General features: G+C 42.4%; 1 protein-coding gene across 6 annotated transcripts in view; it reads left to right on the top strand.

Annotated features, from left to right (window-relative positions):
* Positions 1-26,111, top strand: part of IQSEC3 (IQ motif and Sec7 domain 3) — a 100,803-nt gene that overhangs the window by 17,133 nt on the left and 57,559 nt on the right. For all 6 annotated transcript variants that reach the window (XM_027660745.1, XM_027660765.1, XM_027660726.1 and 3 more), the window contains one exon: positions 25,501-25,581. The gene's annotated coding sequence lies outside the window, so the exon portion shown is untranslated. Of the gene's footprint in view, positions 1-25,500; positions 25,582-26,111 lie in introns of those variants that run through there.

Below are 26,111 nucleotides of genomic sequence, written 5' to 3'. Positions count from 1 at the left end.
TCTGTTTTGCCTCCTCCTTTAACAGACTGAGGGTCTTGAGACAGACTGCAAGCCTTCCCAGGGAGAGATAATAAAGAGAACATTGATACAAGAACTTGTTAATAAAAATGAGTTTCAGGAGAGAGATTTATGTAAAGATTCTTGTAATCACTCCAGCCCCAACGCTGCCTGACAGCAGTTGTTTTTATGAAGTAAGTTAAACACTGAAGTGACTGCTGCATGGCCCTCTCCTTCAGAAGGCTGTATTAATTAAACAAAGCAAAGCAAAGCAAAACAACAAACAGCTGGAAGGAGAAGATGAGATAGTAACTAATGGTCTCAACTCCTGCATTTCAGAGGCGTGTGCCATCCGGAGTCACAAAGCTTCAGCACATCCTGCAAGATGGCATTTAGTCACCCAGAGTTTCTGCACCTGGGTCAGATGCTGTACTGCTGCTGCATGTCAAACAGTCCATTCTCAGATGCAGCACTGTTGTTTTGTGGAGAGCTATGGGTCATTGTGGCATGTTTTCCATTCCCAAATGTGCTAGTATTGCTTGATCCCAGAGGTTCACAATTACCTCACAGCTCCTGGTATTTCATATGGGGCCAATCACTACAGGAGCCTCCAGATTCATCTTTAAGGACCAATGTCCCGATGCATTTGAATTTCAATTCTGTAAGGTTGTACAGTTCCCTTTATTCCTTTCTTCCTGACTGTAGCCTCCATTTCCTTTCATTATTAACAATTCCTCATCTTATCTTTCATTGGAACATTCCTTTGATTGATGTAAAAGCCCTATCTTATCAGTTGCCAAGGCAGAATTAGGATGCTTAAAACCCATTATAAGACACCCTGTCCACCTCTTATTCTTCCATCACGTTGTTCCTTTCCTGTTTTTGTTTTGAAGACTTTTCTTCCTGTGAATCTCCTATTGGTCAAAAATATCACATAGCCAGAAAGACAGAGGATTTTTATTTTGTCCGAGGTCAAACAATAAATATAAGTGCCATTCCCTTGATCTTTTTGGCATGTGGAGGCTACCACAGTCTTTCTGAGTCATTAGAAGCAGGAGAAAGGCAAAGGAAGGGGAATGAAGGACTGGCACCTCCTAATTTCATTCTGACCCTTGGAGATCTCAGTACCAGCTGTAACAAAGTCACTGGTTCTAGTTTCTTGCAGACAAAGGCAACCATGCTGTAGATATCTAGTAACAAAAATCCACAGCACTTTTATTCTGTATGCATTGCAGGCAGCAACACTTTCCAACAAACTTGGAGCCTCTAGCAAAAGCCCAAAAGAACAAAAGCCAGAACTAGAAAATGTCACAGAAAGAGAGCAAAGAAAATCAAGACTATTACACAAGTCTTAATTACTGTAGAAATAAAGTGCGATAAATCAAAGTCAATGACCCTGGAAAGCAAGCCAAGCTGTCCACTGGAGAGAAGAAAGATTAGAAAATACTTGTAGGCTGAGGAATGGTGTGAAAAAATACGACAAAGGCTTTGAGTTTAGAATCTCCCAGAAAAAAAAAAAAAAGAAAGAAAGGCACAGACTTACATACACACAAACTCCTCCCTCCAATCACAACACCTCAGCAGCCCACAATTAAGGAACCTGTGTATTCCTAGGCATTCACAGAATTTTGTTCAGAGCACTTAGTACATGAAAAGACCAACCTACCGAGCTGGACTAAGATAGCCTGCATCTTACATGTCTACATAGAGACTATGAAATTTGGGGTGCTGTATAAAGGAGAAAAACCCCAACCCTGTAGAGATTCAAAACTCCTCTGCTTGCTAATATCTCAATTAGTACCTCCTGGCCTCAGTTGTGATTTAGCTTCTAAAGGCTGAGGAGTCAGTCTAGTTACAGACATGCCTTCAGGTGTTTAAGAGTTCAGCTCTGGGTTATGGAGAAGAGGGTGATAGGGAAGGCCCTAAATAATTGTCTTTTCCATTTTAAGGATCATAAAGGAAAATGTAAGGCTATGACACTGAACTGTTGAGTGAAGAACATCCTTTCAACCTCTTGTATCTTATTCATTCCAGCTGGCCACCGTTAGTTTTCCAGAAACAGTACAATATGGAGCTGTACACACATGTGAAAGTTCAGCTCACCCTTCTGTCTCTTTGCCATTTAATTTTCCTAAGGAAAGTCTCTCATGCATTTCCTTTCTGCACGTGGCCCTCAGCAGTGCCCAGCCCCACAGGTCACCCACAGAGCGTCCCTTTGGCACAACCGGGCAACACCACCAACTCCAAACATGCTCTCAAGGTGCCCGTGACCATTCCAGTGGATTCCACATCTCTTGCTCTATGATCCAAGCTCTATGGCCTGATAGAGGCTTTGGTGTGCACTTCACAGGGGCTCTTACACAGCAGTGCAATGAAATAATTTCCAATAATTGCATGAACTTTATCAGAGGGCTCTTGGCATTCACACGTTGCACTGAAGCACTAGCTGAGGCAGTTAAGAAATTCTCTCCCTCTATACACAGCTTTAACAAGGCTTTTCAGAAGCACTATTCCCCTTAGAAAAAAAAGAGTTTGTGAATTAAGGAGTTCAGAGAATATGTAATTGGAAACAGTTCCATCAAATAATGGCTGTAGACTGGAATTCCCTTCTTGCCCTGAGGGACATTGTACTTTTTTTTTCCAAGCCAGAAGAATATTAATTTCCATTTACAGAATCCTTTTTCTTTCTGAGCACTCAAACTGACCATTACCTGCTGCTGAGACACAGCTGCCTCTGGGACAGAAAGCAGCAGTTCCCTGTAATCAGAATTGCCATTTATTCCACAAAATCTGTTGTGCAGGTGTTGGGCTGACCAACTGAGACCAGGCTGTTAGCTGGGGCCCCAGTGATTTTTGTTAACCAAATGGAGCTTGACAGAAGACTCCAGGTTTAGACATGCAAGCATGGAGCAACAGTAACAACAACAAAAATCCATTTAGTCTTTCTGAGAGTTCGAGTGATTTCAGCATCCTATCTTGCCGGGGGCACTGAACCTTAACAGCACCATGCCATGGCACGGGTGCAATGATGACTCACAAGGAGGGCTACCACTTACTGCAGCACCCCCTGCAGTTTCTGTTGGAAGTGTTCAATCCAGCTGCGTGCCTACAGTGACTCGCTTTGCCTGTAACAGCCGAGCACCTGTGGGCCACTGTGTGCTGCAAAACAGAACTTTCCAACTCAGTGTGAAGGAGGTCTAGCAACTGCACTGAAAACTTGCCACAGTCTGTCTGCTCTGGAGTCACCCTGAGTATGGCCTTGCTATGAATTTTGTCAAACACAAGGATGTCACTCCAGGTTTTTTTTAAAAGAGAGAAGCATACCTTTGCAGGTGGCAAGAATACAACACAAGTAATGCCCAGCCTTTCTTAAAACATTGCTGACTTCCAATCTTGAACTACATGAACCCCCACTTGCACCTGTTTTCACATTTTTTTTTGTATAAAGGCTCCTCATGCTGCAATTTTTACTGGTGAAAGGAAACTAAGCTATCAAACACAAATGAAAGGGTAATTTCTCTTTTTGTAATCCAATCAACCACAACAATTTAGTCAAAAGCGCAGGAAGACTAGTGCAAAATGACAAAGAATCATACAGAAGCTTATGGATGGTCTAAAAGCAGTAGAATTACATACTTTTTTTGGACCTCACATAATCCAACATTTACACTTGCTTTAGGACAGCAAAATAATCTGAAGGAAACCAGACATCTTTCAAGAAATGTTGGTTTTTGAGAACATGCTGCAGTCATGTGTGGGATCTTTACCTGCCATCTATAGTCAGGCAGGGCAGCTCTTAGTTCCTATCCAAAATGGCTTACTGACCTGAGCATTTATTTTCAGAGGGAGTTCAGTTCAAAGGCAAAGAAACTGTCTTCTCAGGAGCTCATGGTGCAGCAGCACATCTCACATTTGGAATCTGAACAGCAGTGTTCCCATCTGCTCCGACTGACTTTAAAAGACTGCATCTTCCAAAGTCACCAGGACATTTCAGGTGCTTGGTTTGCATTAACACTCACAGAAAAAGAGCAGTTTGATCCTCCCAGAATAACTTAAATCCTTAAATGATCTTCCAGTATATTTTCCAAGAGAAAGTATTTGGATATCACTGGCTCAAAGCTCCTCCATACTCAGCTCTGCAGCATACTGACTGCCAGATCTCACCTAAGGGATGGTACTCCCTCTGTTTACTTCTCCCCACTACCTGCCTTATAAAGCACTTGAAGGTTTAATGGAAGTATTTAAAAAATTGCCTATTGTTCTTATTCTGAACAGCTACCCTACCTTAATTTTACAAAATATATCAGTAGTGTCACAGAGGGCAAGGTAACTTCACTGTCTTCTTTGCCCAGCTATGCCACTCACATGGGCTGGGGACTCAAGACAGAGGTTTAGCATCCAGGCATTAATTTGTATCTCTTCCACATCTTCTACAGCAGTCAGGTTTCTAATATTTCCCCCTCCCCAATAAAAAATGCAGTCACATGTGCCTCCATGGTCACCACTATGGGACAAGAAAGACCATGATGTGCCCCAGGTCAGTGAATAGTACTGCAGTGTCTTTCCCACAGCTATGGCATGGAATACATCAGACATCAGAATGGGGTGGGTGAGGGAAAGGAGGAGAGTGTTGTCTGCACAGGTAGTTTTGAACTGTTCTAACACCCTTTTACAGGCAAGTGAACTTCTCAGGAGAAGTTCAGCCACCCTAAGCCAAGATGGATCATGCTACTCAATGAGGGAGAAAACACTGCACTCAGTTCACGATGATGGAATTGTGCTACCAGAATAACAGGAGATTATCTAGTGGCTAGTCTCCAAGAAGATAAGTTAGAATTCAGAATCCTTTTCCACTGAGCACAAGCATAAGGAGTTCTTGTAATCTCCCTCTGGCACCATTTGAGAATATTTATGAACACTAAAACTGGCTAAGAAACCACCCACACATTTTCAATGTATGACAAAGTCTCATGAGAACCTGTATCTTTCAATAAAATGTGATGCTTAAGAGTCAGCAGTCTGTTTTTTGTTCCTAGATATTCCATTGGAAGGTCATTAAAAAAAGTTAACCAACATTTAAAAATCTCTTAGTGTTCCTTCTGGGCCAAAATCCCACTTCTTGTCAGGAGAATGTTTGGACTGTAGCAATTTTTGACTAAGTTGTTGTTTAATGAATTGCTATTCAGTCAAAAACTTGAATGCTTTGACTTCTTTTCCTTCAACCAGAAGTGATGTGGGTCATGGCATCTTTGGAGCAAGCTGTAAGAAAACAACTCAATAATTTTGCCTCTAATTGGACCCATTAACAGAGCAAGGAAACTTCCTACTCATTATTCCAAGAATAGCAACAATGCCTTTTGAAAGAGGATTAGCTGAATATTCAAGTGTGCCAGTACTCCTCAACTCTGAATGCTCTTCCATTGATGCCAAGCAGCAAGATTAATCTGCAGGAGGAGGGAGCCTGCACAGCAGTGATGTGGTGCTCAGGATTGATGACATAAGTTGCAATGGAATGAAAATTCCTAGCTATTCCATATGAGCAAGCATGGTTATAGCAAGGTGGCCTTTCTACTGGCAGGCTTAGCAGAAGAATTTCCACCTGTGGGAATCTGCAAAAGCTAACCCCTCCACAAACCTAAAACCAAAGGCAAGGTACGATTCTAGGACAACATGGAAGAGGGGAAAAGGCTGCTTTCCATTCTGTGTGCATGGTATGGCCCATTGCTTTCTTGTTCTTTCCTCATACTGTAAGATCCACATAAAGGAATATGTGTTAGGATCAATCATAAAAGAGGATAAACTCCATTATGTGAGGTCTTTATTTTGTTTGTCTGTGTTGAGTGATAAGGAGAGAATGTCTCAAATGCTTATATGGAAGTTTGTTGGTATTTGTTCCTGTTGGCTGACTGAAATTTCGATTTTGCTGGCTCTCCATTTTATTTTCCCCTTTGCTTGCAGTAGCTATTAGTGATGATCAGATAGTAAAGGAGATTTAAGGTTGCCTGTTGGGGCATGTTGCAACTTTTCAATCTGATCATTTCATTATATCAAGCCAAAATAAGTATCTTGCTTATGCTTCACTTCCCACCTCTTGATATACTTTCTGCCTGAATGGAAGCAGGCAAGGTGTGAGGACTCGAGTAAATTCTTAATGTGTGCCTTGGGAAAGTGAACATTTTTAATGATCCCATGAAATAGACCCAAGTTCTAGACATACCATTTATCTCTAGTTTTCTTGAAGCATATGTGCCATCTGCTTTTTGCAGTGTAGTAGAAGAGATGGAGAATGTTTGGCTTAAGAAAGGCTGGAGACTGGAGGAAATAATCCTAAGGACACCTACGCATTCTCACAGAGATCTTCTTTTAGCTCAATCAGGAAAAGGTTCTTTCTCCATAAGAAGACATCAGGGGCTCTATTTCTCTACTCAACATAAAAGCAGATGATTAACCATGTGCTGCTGTGCCCATTTTTGTGCTGCTGTGCCCATTTTTATGCTGTTGCAACACTTTGATGAGCTTTAGTGGTGGTTTCAACAGAAAGGTATTGCTTATTTGGTGTGCTGCTGAATAACTAGAGATTCTCAGATTCTCGCTGTCTTATTGAGGTTCTTTGTTCTCTTCTGGAAAGGAGGAGACTGGTTAAAATACGTGTAAAACTGGTTTAAGAGTAACAACTGAGCACTACAGGTCAGGTTAATTCCTGTTCCTGTGGTTTATTAGTGCCGTGAACCATTTCATTCCAGTTCGCTTCATGTCACCTTTGCTACTTGTAATGAATGGCTTGGTTTGCTCAGCCTGTAAGGACCAAGTTTACGCTGCTCAGGTTCAAGGCCTTTTAATGTGAGCTCATTTGCTATTCCAGTGACAGGTTACACGGCATCTGCAGTCCTGGCAGAGCAAGGATAATACTTAACTCAGGCACAGCATAGTGCTTCTGAGACAGACATACTCTTCTGGGACCAGAGTTTAGGCTATGTCATGGAGCATCGGGATTCAGACATCATCTTTCTCAAGGGAGAGGTGCCCAGTTCCCTGTGGCTGCTGTCCAGTAAAGGAACTTCCTTTAGGAGAGCACCTGGAGAGGTGAACCACTGGGCAAAAGTGACTTGCACTCTGTTCTCTAGAAAGTTTCTCTCTCATGTAGAGAGGCTTTTTGCTCTTTGAAGTCTCACAAATCAGGGCAGAGGAAGGAGTATGGGAGGGCTAGATTTGACAACTACAAGCTTTAGCAGTTAAGTGTTTCTGTCTTTTAATCAGTACACAGGCTCTTCACCCCCCAACTTGTTGAATTCTTTGTGCTGGTTTCTTTCTCTCCTGTGAAATTAATTCTTTTGGCTCCTGTTCAATATGATGTTAAGTGCCTACTTAATCCTTTGCAGTAGTTTGAGCTGGTGAATAGAGAGGAAGCTTGGGCTATTGCTTAGAAACTAGGACTGAGGTGTTAGAATGGTAGGAGCTTCACACTACAGACAAGCTTGCTGTGTGACAGTGGGCAAATTGTATTGCCTCGTTTTACTTCACCTCCCTCTGTGTGACTAGATGAGTGTTACTCATTTCCCTTGCAGGGGGTAGCAGGAGGTGTCTGCCAGTGGGGTTTGTGAAGGGCTTTGAGAACACTGCCTTTGAGAGATGAACAGTTTTGCTGCAGCGAGCGCCGGATGACTGGACATGTTTGACAGCACTTTGTGGAGCAAAGAAATGAGTGGGACTGTGCATTTGTCACAAAGGGGAGACAGTTTCTGAGACAGCTTTTGAAGCTGAATTCAGTGTATTATTTTAATGCAAGAGCATATTTTAATTTAGACACAATACAAGGTGCCACAACTTCAAAAGGTAGGGTAGGGCTGAATCAGGCAGCCCTACTGGAACATTCCTAGTGCTGTCCCAAAGCCAGCACTGACATTTGGAACTTGAGAGCCTCAGATGGAGAGAATCACATACTGTGCTTAACAACTCCATTTTCTCTTTGAGTCAGTTTCGGTGGAGCAGTTTGAGTTACAAACACTATTTGGTGAGAGAGCTCTCAGGGGGGCAGTTTTAAATTTCTTACCCACATTTGTATTTTTCCAGTGGCTCAAAGCAAGACATACGGGTGACAAAACAACTTTCTATCCCAGCAGGTGGAAGACGGACCCTAAAAAGAAGCAAGATTTGTATGGGAAAGCTCAAGGAAAACAAAACCAGAGAGGGTGTTCTGCTTGTCTCTGACAAAGATTGATAAAAATTCTGGTACCTAAATATGTTTTGATGATGAGATCTGTAGATGTATGTGACATTCCAAAAGTAGTGGCACAATTTGCCAGTAAGAATATTAAGAAATCAATTTGGAGGCTGAAATTCAGATCCAGCTTAGCATTTTTGCAGGAAAGTTCTTTGGATTCAGAGCTCATTTGGGAAGATAGAGAAGCGTAAGTTCAAGTTCCCACAGATTTAGAACAAAGCTTTTCTTTTTCAGTCACTCAGAATTAGGTAGAAGAGGAACACAGTGCACTCAGTCTTCCACATGCCATATCAACAATTGGAAAAGCCTGTTATGCAGGTCATTTATACAACAATCAGAGGTCTCCTTTTGGCCTTCTGGCGCACTCGTGAGAGGATGATGTAAGACAAGACATGAGATAACTAAACATAGAGATCATTCCTGCTGCTCTTTTCCTTTCAAACGGAATTTACCCCTACTGAGAAGTTCAGAGTTGACATTACCAAGGTCTGAGAGTTCCTGTTTACCTCAGAAAACAAGCACAGCACAGGCCATAGTAGTTCATGCTTCCCAGGAGTGCCTCAGTGAATCATCATCACCCCTCACCCAAAGGGATGTGCAGCAGGAGCACAGGGGAGTGTTCTTTCATCCACCACCACTTCGCTCTTCCCAAGTGTCTTCAGCCCAAGGATGGAAGGTCTTTCCAGACATTGCTGAATAATGTTCCTACCACCCACAAGAGGTTCACTGATCTCAGTGAGGAGATGGGGCAGCTAAGAACTACTGCTTTTTTTTTTCCTAAAAGTGGAGCACGCACCTCCTTCTACGGCAAGCTGTGCCTGCTCTCAGCATCAACTTAGTGAAACACAGTAAGTCATGTAGAACTTTGTAATACTGGCACACAGACTCTATACAAAGTGGGGCAGTTCACACCTCACTTGCTGTTGCTTCAGTATTTTTGTGGCTTGTGCTGGATCATATGTTGTGGATTATATGTGAGCTGTGGATTTTTCAGAACTGTATGTCTTGCACCCATAATCTCTCTCTAAACCCATGTTCAAGAAGTATTCAAGATGGAATCATTAGAGGCTCTTAAGATCAGGCTGTTGATTCTGCCACCCACAGTAGAATATTCACATTTGAAAATGTTTAGTTACAAGTGTAAAAGGATTGAAGACAAGGAGGACAACACAGGCATTGCTAGGGGAGGCTGTGTGAGAAGCCATATTGTTTACTGATTCTCCCACTTGAAATGGCAATAAATGACATTTCTTATGCTACAGACAGAAGAATAAGATCTGTTCATAATTAGGAAGAGCCTTCATTTGGATGCAGATAGTTAGCATTTGAGTCAGGACAACCCTTAAGAGCTGAATTGGCTAGGATTCACTGCATGGGACTTGAAATCAGATTATATACAAACTCAGTGGAAATACTGTTTTAGTGGGAGTTGGAGGAGATCCCAGATGAATAACAATCAGATGCCATTTCAACCCTTGCTCTTGGACAGCTGTCTCTTTTGTATGTGCTGGGAAACATTAAAAAGTTTGGAAACAGTATTCATGTGGTGCCTTATTGCAGTTCTAGGGCATTCTCTGGCCTTCTCACTGTACAGAAGTGCTAACAGTTTAGTAAGACCAGTGTTTGGCATTCACGAGAGTGATGCTAAAGGACTGTGTGTAGCCAGCCAGGGTACATTCTGTTTCAATCAAACCCGTTCTGCCTTGAGAAAACTTAAAGGACAAAGAATGATTAGATGTAGAACTGATGCCTACACAAGCAAGTAGGTGGTCAAAGACATTGCAAGCTTTATTTACCCTTTTCTGGCTAGCATATTGATAGAAGTTATTATATGTTTCATCTGAAAAGGTTAAGAATTCCACAGAGGCCTCCAAACTCCTCCCTTATATTCTGTACCTCGGACTCTGTGCAGAGGTCTCCGTGTACATCATTGGAAACCTTTCAATCTTCTCGAATCCTTCCAGTCTTTTTGCTTATATGGAATCTCCTAGTACATGTGTTTTTGCTTTTGTTTATCTGTGGGATAACTTCTAATATGGTTAACCTTTGCTAGAATCTCTGATACTGTCTCAGAACTGTTGATAAGGAGATTGCATGGAAACATTGCCATGGCACCCGTGCAATTCTCCAATGGAGCTGACAAACTGATCCTAGAGTAGGAAATATCACAAAGTTCATTGAATAGAACAGTAATTTATTTTCATTTTAATCACATAGCTACAGAGTGAAAAAAAAATTATAAAATTCATGTCATTTGCCTGACTATTGGGTAAGACCAGAATCCTGCTTCTCCTGGTATCAAGGGCTGACATTCCCATTAAACTTGTTGTTTAAATAGGAGTTACAAGTCTCTAAACCAGATCCATCCATGCATAGGCTATGGAAATGCTATTGATGTCAATAAATTTAGAGTAGGGTTGTATTTTGCTTTAAGTGTCTTTTTAGATGATTCTTCTCCACAAAATCAGTCTCTCCTTGGTACTTCAATTTCACTATGACAAAAATTCACCCTTTGTTTAACTACTGAATATTTTTTAAATAGCTTTATGTCTTGAAAACACACAGACCAGCAAGGCATTTTCAGCTGTGTAACAGTGAAAGCCAATTGCTCCAGACGGCACCTCAACAACCTGAAACATGCCATGGAGTCCTGGCCAACAGTTACATCCTATGGCTGAAGCAGCAAAAAACCTCCTTTTTTTTTCTCTATTGATGCTTTTTATACAGTTCAGCACTGTTTTGCAAAGGGGCTTGAGCTGTCCTATGGCAGTAATCGCTATGAAATCTCAATAAATGCTAAAAAAGCATGGCCCATTCAAGTGCAGCCTAACCATGAGACTCCAATCTGTAATGCAACCTGTTTTACAAGATGGGAAGTTATGTTTCCAGCCAACTAAGAATGGGTGACTGGAAGTGAATGTGGGAATAGAATCCAAGTCCTGCTATCATAAGACCTAATGAGAAAGACAGGCTCTTCCACTTACGTTATTTCAAGAGCATTACTTTGGCAAGGAAAAATATTGCTATTCTAAGACCTTGCAGATTCCAAAATAGCATCCTGCTGGAACATCCCAACATACTCTTCCTTTGAGCCTTGTCTGTGCTGGGTCAAAACTAGCAATATGATCTTCACTGTCTTAAGACTGTATAGTGTAGACACAAGTGGGACACAAGAGTAAAATTGTTAAGGTAGTGGCTGTTCCTAGAGGTACAGGAATTAAAGTGCCTAGTAGCTGAGGACATGGAAATGGGCCTGAAACTTCTTATGTATTACAGTTATTCTGGTAAACTACTTTGAAAAAAAAAAGAGATGGTGGTCTTCAACATGCCTAAAAGGGTGGGAGGATTCAGTTGTTCTGCACAAAGGTGCAAAGCCCGATAACACCAAGATGGGCGGGAATGTTGCTCTGCTGGAGGGTAGGAAGGCTCTGCAGAGGGATCTGAACAGGTTGGATCGATGGGCCAAGCCAGTGGTATGAAGTTCAACAAGGTGAAGTGCTGGGTCCTGCACTTGTGTCACAACAACCCCAGGCAGTGCTACAGGCTGAGGTTAGAGTGGCTGGAAAGCTACCCAGTGGAAAAGCACCTGGGAGTGCCATCTGAACATGAACCAGCAGTGTGCCCAGTTTATATTTTACTAAAACCTTATTTTTATGAGGTTGTTTTTCATGTAAGAAGCTTCATGTCTCTTCACAACACCTTTTCTACATCTCCGGGATCTCTACACACTTTTATACAGCTGCTGCCAAGAGTGGAATATCCCCCATCACACAGCTTCCAAGGCTAAACTAGAGTCTAGGCAGAATGTGTTCACCACAAGAACTAAGATTTCAACAACTCCTAGTGCTAAAGTAACCACAGATGCAGATACTGCCACGGCTGTTGCCTCTTCCCAAAATGGGAAGTATTGTCACATCCCAGCATCTGGGGTCTGAAACCATCCCTGATGTAGCTTCACAGCCAAAGTGTGAAAGCACAAATAGCACTGCCAGCTTATGCTGAGCCTCATGGTGTCAGCTTATGCTACAGCCCTGTTGGCACAAGGGGGCAAACTTGTTAACTCTCATTTGTTAGAGGAGATTGCCCAGCTGTAAGTAGCACAAAGTTCAGAAGGTCTGCATCAGCCATTCTTGTTTCAGGAGCAAAAACATAATCAGTTTCACAACTCCTCACTCTGATTTCTAATAGTTTGTGAAACTTTCCTGAAATATCTCTGCAGAAATCAGGCTCCTGTAATACAGGAAAATCTCTTATGTTTATGTTTCCACAACCACACATTATATATCTTTTTTTTCTCCAAAGAAATGAAACAAAGGACTCCAGCACATGGTGGGAAGCTCAAAGCTTTATTAAGTAGAGAACAGTAGTGGTTTTGTAAGTCAGATGCTTTAGCAAGTTAAGAATCCCCAAAAGGCCCTACAGAGAGATCCAGTATTCGAGACATAAGTAGATGATTTAATTCCAGATGAGCTGTACAGATGGCTGCAGGTGCAGGCTGTATAGGTTCGATAGTCATCACTGACTGAAGCACTGCTCTTTTGGCCAAGTATATATATGAGTGTTAGCTGACATTTCTATCTCAGTTCTGACACAGGATGTGGATGACCAAGTAGTGTATGCAAGACATGAGGTTGAGAAGTGATGCCTTCTCCATTTTTGAGGTGATTTTTTTCTGAGTGCTGCTGCACCAGACAGAGTATAAAATAATCCAGCTCCTGGGTCTAAGACTAATCTAAGCTCTCATCCTCTTGATAAATTGATTTGACAGTACATTGTATGTTCTACTAGTTATAAATCTCAGGAATTATTGAACAGTTCAGATGAGGAAAGGGAACAACTTTCACAGATCTTCCAAATCTTAGAATACCTCATTAATTCCACCTGTTCTTCTGCAACTTTGGCAAGGTCAGAAGTTTATGAAGCCTCAAGAAACTGTGAAATCTCTTCTTAACTCAAACCCAAATATCTGTGATGGTCATGTGCTGAGCATTCAAGTTGCATCCTCTCCCCCTTTGCATTGGTGCCCAATTGGTGCTTTCCTTCCAGGACAATTAGATATGCAAATTTAACTGCTCTTGGTGTCAGCCAGCTGCTGTGTCCACAAGCAGCCCTGAATGCTTCCTGCTTTCCATATGTCAAGGCCCTGGTGGAAGCACATGGGTGTGTGGGGAAGGGAAATGGGGAAATTAAATTTCCCCTGAAAGTGGTGATTATTGCTATCTGTCCCTTGAGGCATTAGAGTCAACTCTGCAACTGGTTCTGCACTTTTCCTCTGCTCTCCTTCCCACAGCAGAAGCAGCTCAGCTCTGAAGCACCAGGGAATAGTAAAGTTAGCCTTGTGTGTCCCACCAATCAGCCTACATCCAGAATCCAGTTCTGCATTCCTGATTTCCCTTGTGTCCTTGCCTGTTAGGAAACCCCTCCACTTTCAGTTGTGGGTGTCACTGATGCAACAGCCCCAAGCACCTGCAGGTGTGGTAGTAACTGGTTTTCCACAGCCAAGGCCCCAAACCCAGAGCCTGAAGCAGCCTTCTGCAAGCCAAGCCATGATCTTCCTCACTGCATTCAACTGCACTCCTCGTGTTAGACTGCTTTGTGTCAAGCCTCAACAGTAGAGCCAGAGCAGCTCAGGACTAGGCAGCTGGATCTACCCCGCAAACCATCTCGGTAATCTTTGGTCAGTACGCAGAATAAAATCACAGCTTACGCTGAGTGCATCAGCCCAGCGTGGTAGGAACGAGCTTTTGAGCTTGTCTTTAAAAACTGGTGCAATTCACTGTTGTGATGTGCTGGCATCCAGAGCTGCCTGCAAGTGCCCAGAACTGCAGGGGTACGAGCAGCACATCTGGCCATGCATTGCCCTGCAGGGACAGGTCTACAGAACACGGTTGCTAAGGTGCGTGAAGAGCTCGGGGCTGAGCCATTTCTGTTTATACAGCTAATTTGCATGTTTATGGGATTCTGAATTACTGAACATCACTCCTTCATTTAGCTTTGTGTCATTCTCCAGTGCTGGGGGATACTTGAATTTTAGCCTCTGGAAAATTCCAGGGCTTTCTTCCTGCGCTAAGGGGTTAAACGTGAGTTGCATGAGTGAGAAGCCAGTAAGAAGTGTAAGCCTGATTAAAAACAGATTTAATACTCAGTCATAACAAAAATCTTTTTACCGAGTCCAATTCTGACACTTATTCAAAAAATAAAAATAATTTATTCTTACTGAGGAAGAGACCTAAATTCCGTTTATATCTCACAGTCACAGTAATTATGAAAGGGGTTGCCAATTCCACTAACACAAGCCTCAGCTTTTTTATAGTGTTCATACGTATTGGCCCAAAATAGGAGAGAAGAAAAAAGGTGTTTGCTATGCTAGCAGAGCATTCAGGAAGAGTGCTAGTTCTGGATCCCTTTAGGAGGACCACATGCTCATTGGTATTAGGCTGACAAACTATAATTATTATATGAGGTACTGGAGGGGATTTGGAGAATGCTTATCAGTGTAATTAAAAGTGAGCTTTTGCCAGCTATTTCCATTTTAGGTAGTTATAAATCTATTATTTGAACAAAGAAGAAAGGGCCTTTGCATAGTACAAAACGAAGAGGTACAGAAAGATGTTTCAAAGCTACAGAAGGTCACTATCAGCATACATTTGCAGACATGTAATTATTCCATGTAGTGGAATAATTACATATATAATTACATATATAACCTTTAAAAGAAATGATGATATTGAAGATAGTTGGGAGAGAGGGATACTGTCCTGGAGAGGTCACATGTTATCTTGGAAAAATAGTTTTGTATTAATATGCCATCTTTCCAGTAAGTAATTAATTGATACAGCTTCTGTTTATGGTAATTATTTAACTGAAATTATTTCAGGAACTTACACAAACTCCCCCTCACACATGCTTTGGATTTACATAGCAGCTTCCTAGTTGTGATATCTGAAGTATAGTTTTGGCTACAACTTATTAAACCTCTGCTCACTGCCAGTGAGTGTTGCATGTGTCACTAGAGGATCCCCTCCACATGACTAGAGGTGCACATACACTTAGAATATCTGATTGCTCTTTTATACAGTAGCTGTTTTTTCTGAATGCCACTACTCAGCCTGTTAGCAAGTCAAAGCTAATGATATTGTGACTCGTCTAGCACAGTAAGTCATCAACCGTTTCCACCACTGACAGAGGATCTAAACAAGGCTGATGGTGCACAGTCCAATATACAGTGTTTCCTTCCATCGTGGCCACTCTGTTGGTGCCTACAAAGCACCAATCCAATTAGCAGACAGCCATGCTCTGTGTGGCTGATGCTTCTCTGGAATAGAGAGATTCAATTTAAATGGACTCCCAATTGACCTGTGATTCAAAGACATTTCAGGAGAGGCAGGTCCCCTCTAGCAGCTAATGACAAACTGTCTTCCACCCAGGAAGTTTCTTCCTGGAAATTGATTAGCAAGTACAATCATCTCCCTCATCCCTGTTCCTACTATGCCTTAGGAAAGAAATTAATAGCAAGAAGAGAAGCTTCAGAGTGAATCACTAACGCTGGGCACATAGGAGAGCATGAAGAGCACCCCCATAAACCCAAAGAGTATTTCATCAACTAGTAATTCCATGAGAGACACCAACATGGCAACATCAGAGATACAAGCATGCCTCTACAGAAAGCTTTTGGCAATGCTAGCTTCTCCCAGGCCATCCACGTGGCCCAAATTGGAATGTTTTGTTCCATGCAAGTTGAATACTATTTCCAAATCCCTTCAGACTGCTGCCTTTTAAGAAGGCACTGCATGTGTATGCAATGCATTATGGTTACTAATTTAAGGATACAACTTTCTTTGTAGAGTAGATTCTTGATCTAAGGTTTCCTCCTGTGTACGGTGTCTGTCACTTAGACTGTCTCTGGCTGTAACAGAGTTAGTCCACAGCTAACTGAGAGTGAGTGTATCATCCTTAGTCTACCTTAAGTAAGTTATTTCATCCCATTGTAGCTGAAGCACTAAGAGCCATGAAATTGCACAAAGTAATGCCCCACTTAAGCATGAGGAGGGCTGGAAGTGGGTACAAAAACTGGTCCCAGACTTTGCTTTCGGCTGTCACAAGGAGATATCTGTCAGACTGGACCCAGTATGGACTCTCCCCCTGCAGCTGATTCCTGAGTACATCCCGCTCCTTCTTCCATTCTTGCCCATTTCTAGCACATAGGGAAAATCTGGCTGTTAGCCCAACCACTCCTGGTGGACTTAATAAACAGATGAGATTTCCTTCAAATGCCTTTGGGTAACAAAATGGACTTATCAGCAGCAATTTTCACTGAACACGGTGAATCTACAGGTGACATCTTTCTCCCAGGTAGCCTGTCACCAAGCGAAAACAGCGTGTCTAAGTCTGTGGCAGAGGAGCAGACCCTGCTGAGCCAGAACACAAGAGGCCACGGTTCATTTTCACCATCTCCCAGACACATTGCTAACTCTGACCCTAAGCCAAAGAATGCCACCTTACATTAAAGAGAGTCTATCACTGTGTGCTCAGACCTTCTTTAGGACACATCTACACTCATCTTTCTATTGATCATGTTCTTTGTACTGAAATTGGTGCAAAACACCACAATTTCTTTCCAAAATCCATGCACTGATCTGCCAGTCATGCCCACACTTCCCCCGAGAATTCCTTCAAGGTGAGAGTGAAGATGTACAGGAGAAATGCCACTTTTATGGACTAAAGTAAGCTGAGAAACCAACTGTTCAGGAAGATATGGCATTAATATCTCCATCCCTAGAAGCAGATGGTGATAAATGAATGGCACATTTGACATATCTGTTATAGTCGCCCAACGAGCTAACCAAAAAAAGATCAGATCACAGCAGCATTGGCCCAGATCTTCTTCCTCCAACACAGGAAATTCCATTTCCCCAGCACGGTGCCTTGTGCTTATTCTTCCAAGCTGTGCTGTTCTGAAGAACATGCTCAAAGACACACATTTGCGTCAGTGTGTCACATTGGATTTTCACTTTCCAAACACTAGTGTATGCATATGGTATTTTATACTAGCAAGGGCAATTTGTTTTGAGATATTTTATAGGATCTCTAAAATTAACATATTCCAGAGAAAAAATGTAAATACTCTGTCAATGGGAATTCCATCTTCATCCCATCCCCTAGCACTAAAAAAAAGGAATTTATAGTAATGCTATATGAAGCATGTATGACTTAAAATGAATTTGTACTAAGAAACAAGATGATGATTAAGCAGGCACTAAGTAGGTTTTAGAGGATGAGCGCTGATCTTTCGATAATCAAATTTATAAAGAAACATCGTGGCAGAAGACATTCTCTCCAACACTCTTGAGATGTTCAAGGCAAGCCAAGTTCCCGGCTACCAAACATATTTGATTTTTCATTTCTGGCAGGTGACTCAGGTTGGAATTGTAGTAGTTATTGGGAATGTAAAATAACATGACATTTTCAGGCTCACTCCTACACTTCAGTATCTTGGCTAATAAGCCTCTTGCCCCTTAACACAGGAGATCTCAGTCAGTCACATTTGTGAATCTGGTTTGTATAGCTGTTTTTCAGAGATAGCCACCATCAGATGTTCAAGAGGGAAGAGTAAAAAACAGTCACAGTAGACAGCTATAGGACACCCATAAAAGCTGTTTTCTAATGCTGATAAGTTTGAGTCCTATACACTGACTTTTCTCAAAAAAATTTCTCTAAGGTAAAAGTGAGTAAAAGGAAGAGTACAGGAGAAATGCTTGCCATTTATATGGACTAAAGTAAACTGAGAAACCAACTGTTCAGGAAGACATGGCATTAACAGGATAATCTTTAAAGTGTTCAGTTCCTCTCTGAATCTTGTCAAATTCTTGCCCTCAACAGTATCCCATAACAATGAGGAGGCCATCAGACTTACAAGGAGTTAAAGAACTTGAATTACAGGAATTACCTTGAATTTATTTTCAATCATGTATGGCTTCTTTGCAATATAAACTCTACCCATACTCAACTGCCTCCAAAACACCAGTCTAATGCCCTACAACTGAGATGAGCAATAGAAAGTTTTAGTGGAGGTATTTTGGAGTGAAGAGTGAAGAACCAGGGGAGAAACAGCTAGTTGCTAGAAGGTACTCTTTTGGAAACACTGCCTCTTTGAGATCTTACTTCAACTCTCAGTTCCAGGTTGACTGGAGTCAAAAATAGATCTATCACAGAAGGGGGATGATAGAAGGAGTAAGGTCTGCAGCTAACCTTAGCTAGGTTGTGTCACATTAGCTTGGCAGAGGTAACATTAAGCTGTAATTTTGGGGGTGTCAGAAGACTGTGCAACTGGCCTTTCATAAATTTCTCATTGCTGAATAGTTCCTGTTTGTGGTTCTTCAGTACTCATTTTAAGAAAGATAACAGCCAGTAAAACTTAATCTGAGATGAGTTCAGTTCTCCTTTGACTCTTTCTGCCTTTAATCTTCCCCTACTAGGCCATGATTTTCTGTGACTCCATCTGTTCTCTTGGCAGCTATCCAAAAAAAGGCAAGATAGAGACAAGTAGCAAAAGACTCCAGGAAAACTGAGATATCCAGGACTACAAACAATGACTTTTGGTCAAAGCCTCTAGCTTTTCTTCAAAAAGTGGAGTTTTAAAGGGAAGGCTGCGTGAGCTGGACTATTTATTTACTGACAGAACACTGCTTGAGGGATCACCTTTCAGCATTGTCAGATTTCTAAGAACTTGCTGTGTGCTTGGGCCAAGGGTGAGGCTACAGAACACACAGGCCAGTAGGGCTCAAGGACCAGGATACAGGGGTTAGTTAAGTACTGGCAGCTGGGGAAGCCAGTGATCTTCATTTAGGGTTCATGCCAGCAATCCTACAGAGCTGACCAGGGCGGCAGTCACAGTGGGATGCACGGGTGTTGCAGCATAACAGAGAGAAACACGCACTGTGTACCCGTAGTGAGAGCAATTTTCATTCTGTCTTCTTTTGGCATTTCTTGTAGTCTAAAATCATTCATGCAGAAAAACACATAGCTGCTCTTTATCTTTGGGAACAGGCCACACAGGGTATTTGTTTAATTAAAGCTGACTGCTGGAGAGCAGGGAGCACCACCGTTTTCCATATGGTGTCTGGGTTGGGGGTTTGCTTTTGTGGGGGTGCAGGAGAAGAAAAACAGGTTAGACTTGTTTACCATAGTGCAGCTCTCAGCAGACAGGCATCTCTATTTCAAGACAGCTATAATCAGTGCTAAACTAGTGGGCACTGATGCTTAGGGTGGGCAATGCTGATCATAAAGCCCCACTTTATGGCACATGTCCAAAGGGAAGATAAAGCATTAAGGCAATTTTAGGGAAGTTTGCTCTCCTTTGGCCCTGTGATGTGCAAGCTAGGTAGCTACAGAGACTTTCAACTTTTGCAGCTCAGCTCTTGTTCCCTCTACAACACCTGTTTTTAAGAAAAGAGAAGCTTAGCCCCATGGGATCCATGGCTGCAAAGAGCAGCATTAGTCAGGGGGCCCCTTTGCAGCACAGTCCAACTTTCTAAGAAGGCGGAAAGGTAGAGCTAACTCCTGAGCTGACTAGACAGCTTGTGCTAGCCAGGAGGTTTGGCACAAGGCTCTCTAAAGTTCATCACAGCAGGAATTGCTGTGGCTGGACAGTTAATTCACAGATACCCCTATTGAGGCTGCAGGCAGCTGGCTGGAGGATACCTCTTGTCAGGAGCAATGTTGAGGACAACTGAATAAAATTCAGTCAGCTGTTTTCTCTCTGAGGAGAGGGGGCTAATGTTTCAATTGACAGCATGGGCCAAGCTTTCTCTGCATTTAAGATAGGTCTGGACTGTCAAATCCTTGCCTCTGGAGCGTGCATTACAGCTAGATGGAGCAAAGCACTGACAGGCTCAGGCTGTTCCCAGTCCTTCTTTTGCATCTGTGCTTGCCCTTGTCCTCTGCTGCTCCTCCACACACTGGTCTCATAGTGCTGGCAACATGTACCTCAGCATGCCTCCTCCTCTCTGCTAGCCTCTTCCTCTTTTGTACCACCCAGCTCCACCCACCCAGAACACCTTTTCTTCTTGCTGGTTTTCCCTTCCAAGCTTTCATCGGAGTCCAATCCAAGGCATAGTAATTTGTTTATTTCTAAAGCAATAAATTGGAAACGGAACAGTTTCAGCAGTATCCTGACAGATGGGGAGAAGTTGTCACCACAATCACCTGCCTGATCTGCCTATGATAGTGTTTGTTTAATTTCAGTATCTGCAAGGGTTTGCAAGTCTGAGGAAGGCAAGGCAGAGGACATAGAGGAAGAAACAGGTAAAAAAAGCAAGCCCTGGACCTACCCTTTTAATTGGTAGACCATTGCCACCTACCTGAAGCATTTTAAAAGAAACAAAATTACGGATCAGCACTGCAAAGTAATGAGTCTGAATCTGGTGTTGCTGAAGTCACATTGCCTTCCTCCCTGTTTTTCAAAGGCAAGAACAAACCTTATGCTTTCTTGTGTTGAACTCCTCAGAGGCCTCATATTCAAGTTTTATGTAGCCTTTCTGACTTATGAAGTAAGATTTGTTTAAAAACAAAATGAAAAGAAAGCATGGAAAGGAAAAAAAACAAACAACCCACCATGAAAAGTCTTACACTGACTTCTGACGGATACTAAATATCTCAAAATTCACTTTGAATCTGCAAAGGTTGACAACACCACAGGGGAATGAAATCCAGGTAGCCACCAACCATTACAACCTGACAGGCCCTCTTAAATCACAGCAACAAAACCAACATCTTACCTGAAGACTTCATAGTGTTAAGAAGACAGTTGCTTTCCTGGGGCACTTATTTGAGGCTTAGAAGTGGTAGTAAGGCCCTAGGACACTTGCCTTTTGCACCCAGATGAGAGCTGCTTTGTCCTGCTAACAATTAATTCAGGGTGGGAATAGGTCCACTTCTTCCATAGCAAGTTAACCCTGCTCCTGTCTGGGTGCTGTGCTTCAAAAGCAAAATATCAGATACATGCAGGATCAAGAGATGGAAAGAAGGAGAAAAATGAACAAGGGTAGTCAAGATGAAACCCATTCCCTGTGGTGCATGCCTGGGTTGCACAAAAGAGAAGGAGAAGCAGGCTGTAAAAGAAGAATGCAAACAGCCCCAGAGCTCCCAACTGCTCTTAGGCATTTGGGGAACTTGGATTTAACAGGAATAAAGAAATTTCCTTCCCTGCACCGAGTCAGGGAAAGAGCTTTCAGCACAGTCTTGGAATACCCATTTACACCTCATATATTCACTTCCATCAGGCAGTATTTGCTCCTCACCACCTCCCTGGTGGCTTCTCCATGGGAGTCATGGCCCCCAGAGGGGGACACAAGGATCCCAAATGGCCTGGAGACAGATTTCTGCCTGTGGGCATGATCAGCATCTGGTAGTGGCATGTAAGGGGCACAACTACTTCAGAGATCTTGAGATTTCAGAGGTTCAAGACGACTCTGTTCTGGGCAGAAAATACCCATGGCTGGTGTAAAGCACACATGAGAACCAGAGTCAACAACTGACTGTGCAGCTGCAGTGATCAGAACATGCTGATTCTCTGAAGAGATTTTGTGAGTTGTTTTTTTCTTAAAACACCCACAGGAGACTGAGCCTAAAGTCCTGAAACTTCACCCCACTCTTCCTTTCACTGTTTCCACTTTGCTTTGTGTTTCTACCATGATAATTAACTAGCAAGGCATTTCATCTATATACAGGCTTCTATTTTGCATTTTTTTTTGTATATCCTTATTCCTTCCTCTTTTTCCCTATGTTTTCCCGCCCTCTTGTTTACTTTCTTCATGTGTAATTAGGAATTGAAGTGGTGCATCTGCTGTTCGAATAAAAGCGGAGAATAGTGTAAAGTTAGGGAAATGTTTAGATTAGAAATGGCTGAAATTTGGGGTGTTTGTTTTCTGGAAGATTCCATTTGGTAGCTGGTGAAGGGTTTAGAGCACAAGTTTTATGAGGAGCGACTACAGGAGCTGGAAGTTTTTAGCCTGAGGAAAAGGAGGCTCAAGGGGAACCTTATTCTTCTCTGCAACTATCTGAAAGGAGGTTGTAACCAAGTGAATGTTGGTCTCCTCCTAAGTAACAAGCAATAAGACAAGAGGAAATGGCCTCAAGTTGCCCAGGAAAGGTTGAGATTGGATATTAGGAAAAATTTCTTCATTGAAAAGGTGATCAGGGAAGTGGTGCAGTGACAATCCCTGGAGGTAATTGAAAGACATGTAGATGTGGTGCTTAGGGATGTGGTTTAGCAGTGGTCTTGGCAGTGTTGGAATAATGGTTGGACTCAATGATCTTAAGCGTCTTTTTCAACATAAATGATTCTATGATTCTGTGATTTAAAAGTACGTTGTTACTTTTGTCTGGAAGTAGGCCCCTTTTTTTATCCCTGTCAGATCTTGTATAGATGAGAGTAGGAAATGCCAACATACAATACTTTTGAAATGAAGAATTCACCTCAGAATGGATACCAGCTGTTGCTGAATCAGCTGAGAGCCTCATGCATTGCCACACTGCAGCTGACGGTATCTGTGACTCCGGGACTGCTTTTGGGAGCCGACTGCCTTGGCACAGGTGCTCCACACTGCATGGACTAGCCAGTTCCCAGCTTTGCTGCTTTGGGATCTGGGCAGGGTGGAAAACCTAGTAGCCCCTCTCCAAGAGGCTACTTGTATGGCATAGCTGCACTAGAGATGTGAGAGATGGAGGCATGGCCCTCCAGCAGCTTGCCAGAAAGTCCAGGCGAACCCCTGTAAATTTGAAGAATCTTTTTTAAACCCTAGGGGTTTTCACCAGTTAGTTTAAATTTGATGAATCAGTATTTTTATGCGAAACCAAAATTTTATCAGAAAAGTCCTGACAGATTCTAGCTGGAAGCAGTGTGACTGGAGTACTTGTGTGAGCCTGCTTGAACATAGACTCAAATGTGATTTGCCCACTTGCTTCAGTGAAAAGACAACACAAGTAATTTTTGGGTACATCAGTCAGATAGCTGCGTGCCACCTGAGAAGTTTAAATTGGAAACAATGTAGTGAGAACCAACAATAACCAGACTGGCCGGAGGGAAGGGATGTGAGCTGGGTAGTTTCAGAGGTGGAAGGCCAAGGAGATGAAGTTGACACATCACACAAACATGTCCTCTCTTTTCCAGCAGGTTATATGTCACAGGCAGAGACTGAGGGCACAGTTAGAGGTCAGTGAGGTAAAGCTAATGCTTTTGTCTTCCCCTTGCTGTGCTGCTCCAGCAAGTCCTGTTGTTTCTAAGGAAAAATTCCTTTTGAGAAGCCATTGGGAGCCAAGGAAGTGGAAGAATTAAGCAGTTTGTTTTATTAAACGAGCTGGGAAAAGTATCATCCTTGTCTGTAATTTAGGTATCTTTGTGGCCATGTCTATCAGATTTTGAAAAAGACAAAGATGATAAGATTCACATTTCAAGGTGATGGAAAGTGTGGCAGGGCCTTTGGAAGAACCTGAGACCCCCAAGACAAGCCAGGAGACTTGGCTGTACTGCTTATGTCTGGGTTAGAAGCTGCAAAAATATTTTTGAAAGGAGATGACTGCATTTGAGCCCTGGGTCTCCACAGTAGCACTGAGAAGAGAGCTCTAAATGGTGTTCCACTGATTTGGAGACAGGGTGCTTTTATGCCACCTGAGGATTCAGCCTGCTTTATCTCCCCTGCTTTTCTTCTCCTCTTTTCATTTTCTTTTCCATTCCCCTAGTACTTTCCCTCCTTGGCACTGTGACTCTTTTTAGTGACTCCTTTTCATGAGTGAAGGTCAGCATGTTCAAAATTGGCTGATGATATGTGCTCAAGGGCCTCCCTGGAGCTCTCTTCAAAGGATCTAATTTTCAGAGGTGATGAGCAGCTCTTACTGGTTCCAATGCCATGATAAGTGCCCAAAACCCATGAAAACCAGGCTGCTTACAAATGCTTTCAGGTAAGGGACCCCAAGAAAAAGTAATTTAAGATTAGTGAGCAGTTTTGGAAGTTTGGTCTAGGTGTTGAAAGTTTTATATTATTTGAAGGTAGCCAAGTACTTGCTTGACATAAGTACCTAGAATTGTTGAGCTGCAAGTTGAATTTTATCTGAACTATATGGCTGTGTTGTGTAAGTCAAGGACAGATTGTAGGGAAATTTGAAGCTAACAGTCTGAACATTAATAATAGTTAGAGAAGACTCAGCTGTAGCTTAAATATTACTTAAAAATTAATAGATAGAGTGGACAGCCCATAGGTCATGGGTATATGAACTGTAGAAAACATATTATATTGACTACAGAACTGACCAAAACCCCCACTGAAACTGATGTAAGGAGGAAGTGAAGATGAGCACAAGACAACCACTCGGCAACAAAGCACCAAACCAATGAAGGGTGTGAAAACCCCAGACTCTAATAATGCTGTTGGTCCAGACTGTCACATGAGGGATGGGGAGTTTAGGCTGTAAGGGTATCATTGCCCAGGCATTTCTTTGCTTGGGGTCCCTCTTTTGAGACACCAAGCTCGAGCTACCAAATACCATAATTGATCTCTTCCAATAAACCTACCTAATGGAGTTGATAGCCTAGTGTCAAAAATTTCTGTAGCATTAGGATTTCTTACTTTGGATGAATTCCTTTGTCTTTCTTACCTAGTAAACCCATTTTTAGTCTTCTGTTTTCCTGTTTTGCTTAAGTTTGCCACTTCTTATGGTCTCTTCCCCTTGTCATGATCTAAGCCCCTCTACTTGTGCTTGTCCTGTCAGTTTTCCACTACTATTCCTGGTAATATCCAGTGATGATGTGCTAAGGCAATTTCTCTGCTCTAGGGAGATTTCAGGAAAATTGTCTGCAGAGGTAATTTAGCCACTCTCAAGTAAAAATCAACTACTTTGCATTACAATGTATAGGAAACATATCTAAGGGCTTATTTCTGTTGAAAAAGAAATAAAAGTTAGAGACCATTTTTCATGAGGTGTATGGGATCATGAGACAGATACTGGTAGAAGTAAAACTTTTTATTTGGGCACTTTTGTCCCATTCTCTACAGCTTGGCATCAACAGCAGGACAGGTAAGGTAAGGGAATTAAGTTGCCAACCAGCCACCTTCTCCCTGCTCCCCACCACCTTGGAGTACAAAATATTCATGTAATAATTAGATTACTCTTTCAGCATCACTGGGGTTCACTGTCCCCTTGGAACAGCTCTAAAAAAGACATTTTCCCTTGAGTTTTCTGCTGAATGAACTGAACACTGACCTACTATGGTTTGTTTTTTCTTACAGGAATGAAACTGTTTTACACCAGTTCTGTTGCCCAGCAGCTGATGCGGAGCAGAAGCCTTCATCTCCAGACTCCTCACCAAGGTGGGAAATTGCTGCCAGTCAGACCTTTATTTTTCCTGCTTCCTTATCATCCATTACTAATCTTCTTGCCCCAGACAAAACTCACATATTATACATGCCAATCCTCCACCACCCTTATGTCCCATGTCCCCAGCACTGCTGTCTATCTCTTTTCCCTCCCAGAGATTACTGTTTGTACTGTTGTGTAATTGCTTGCAAACCCTCTCTGGCCTCCACTGTCACACACCCATTCACTTCCAAAAATGTATTTTCAGCCTCTCTTCAAACATCTACTTCCATCAATCCGCATTCACACTTGTACCTTTTCACTGTGACACCCACATACACATGCTTCACTCTTCTCCTTCAAATTAGCTACCCCACACTATAAGGTTCCTGGACACAGTATAGATCCATAACCTCCAAGCTACAGCAAAAGTCACCAAACTCAGGGTTCTGTCTCTCACCCTGAGACAGGGTAGGGGGAGCAGTTATACATGTGTTGAAATGGTCTGAGCTTGACAGCAGAGAACAATTATAGACGGGTACTA

Source organism: Corapipo altera, unplaced genomic scaffold (assembly GCF_003945725.1).
Source record: "Corapipo altera isolate COAL_440 unplaced genomic scaffold, ASM394572v1 1, whole genome shotgun sequence".
Classification (NCBI taxonomy): Eukaryota; Metazoa; Chordata; class Aves; order Passeriformes; family Pipridae; genus Corapipo; species Corapipo altera.
Note: the sequence above shows the minus strand (reverse complement) of the source record. Positions and strands in the feature narration are given on the sequence as shown.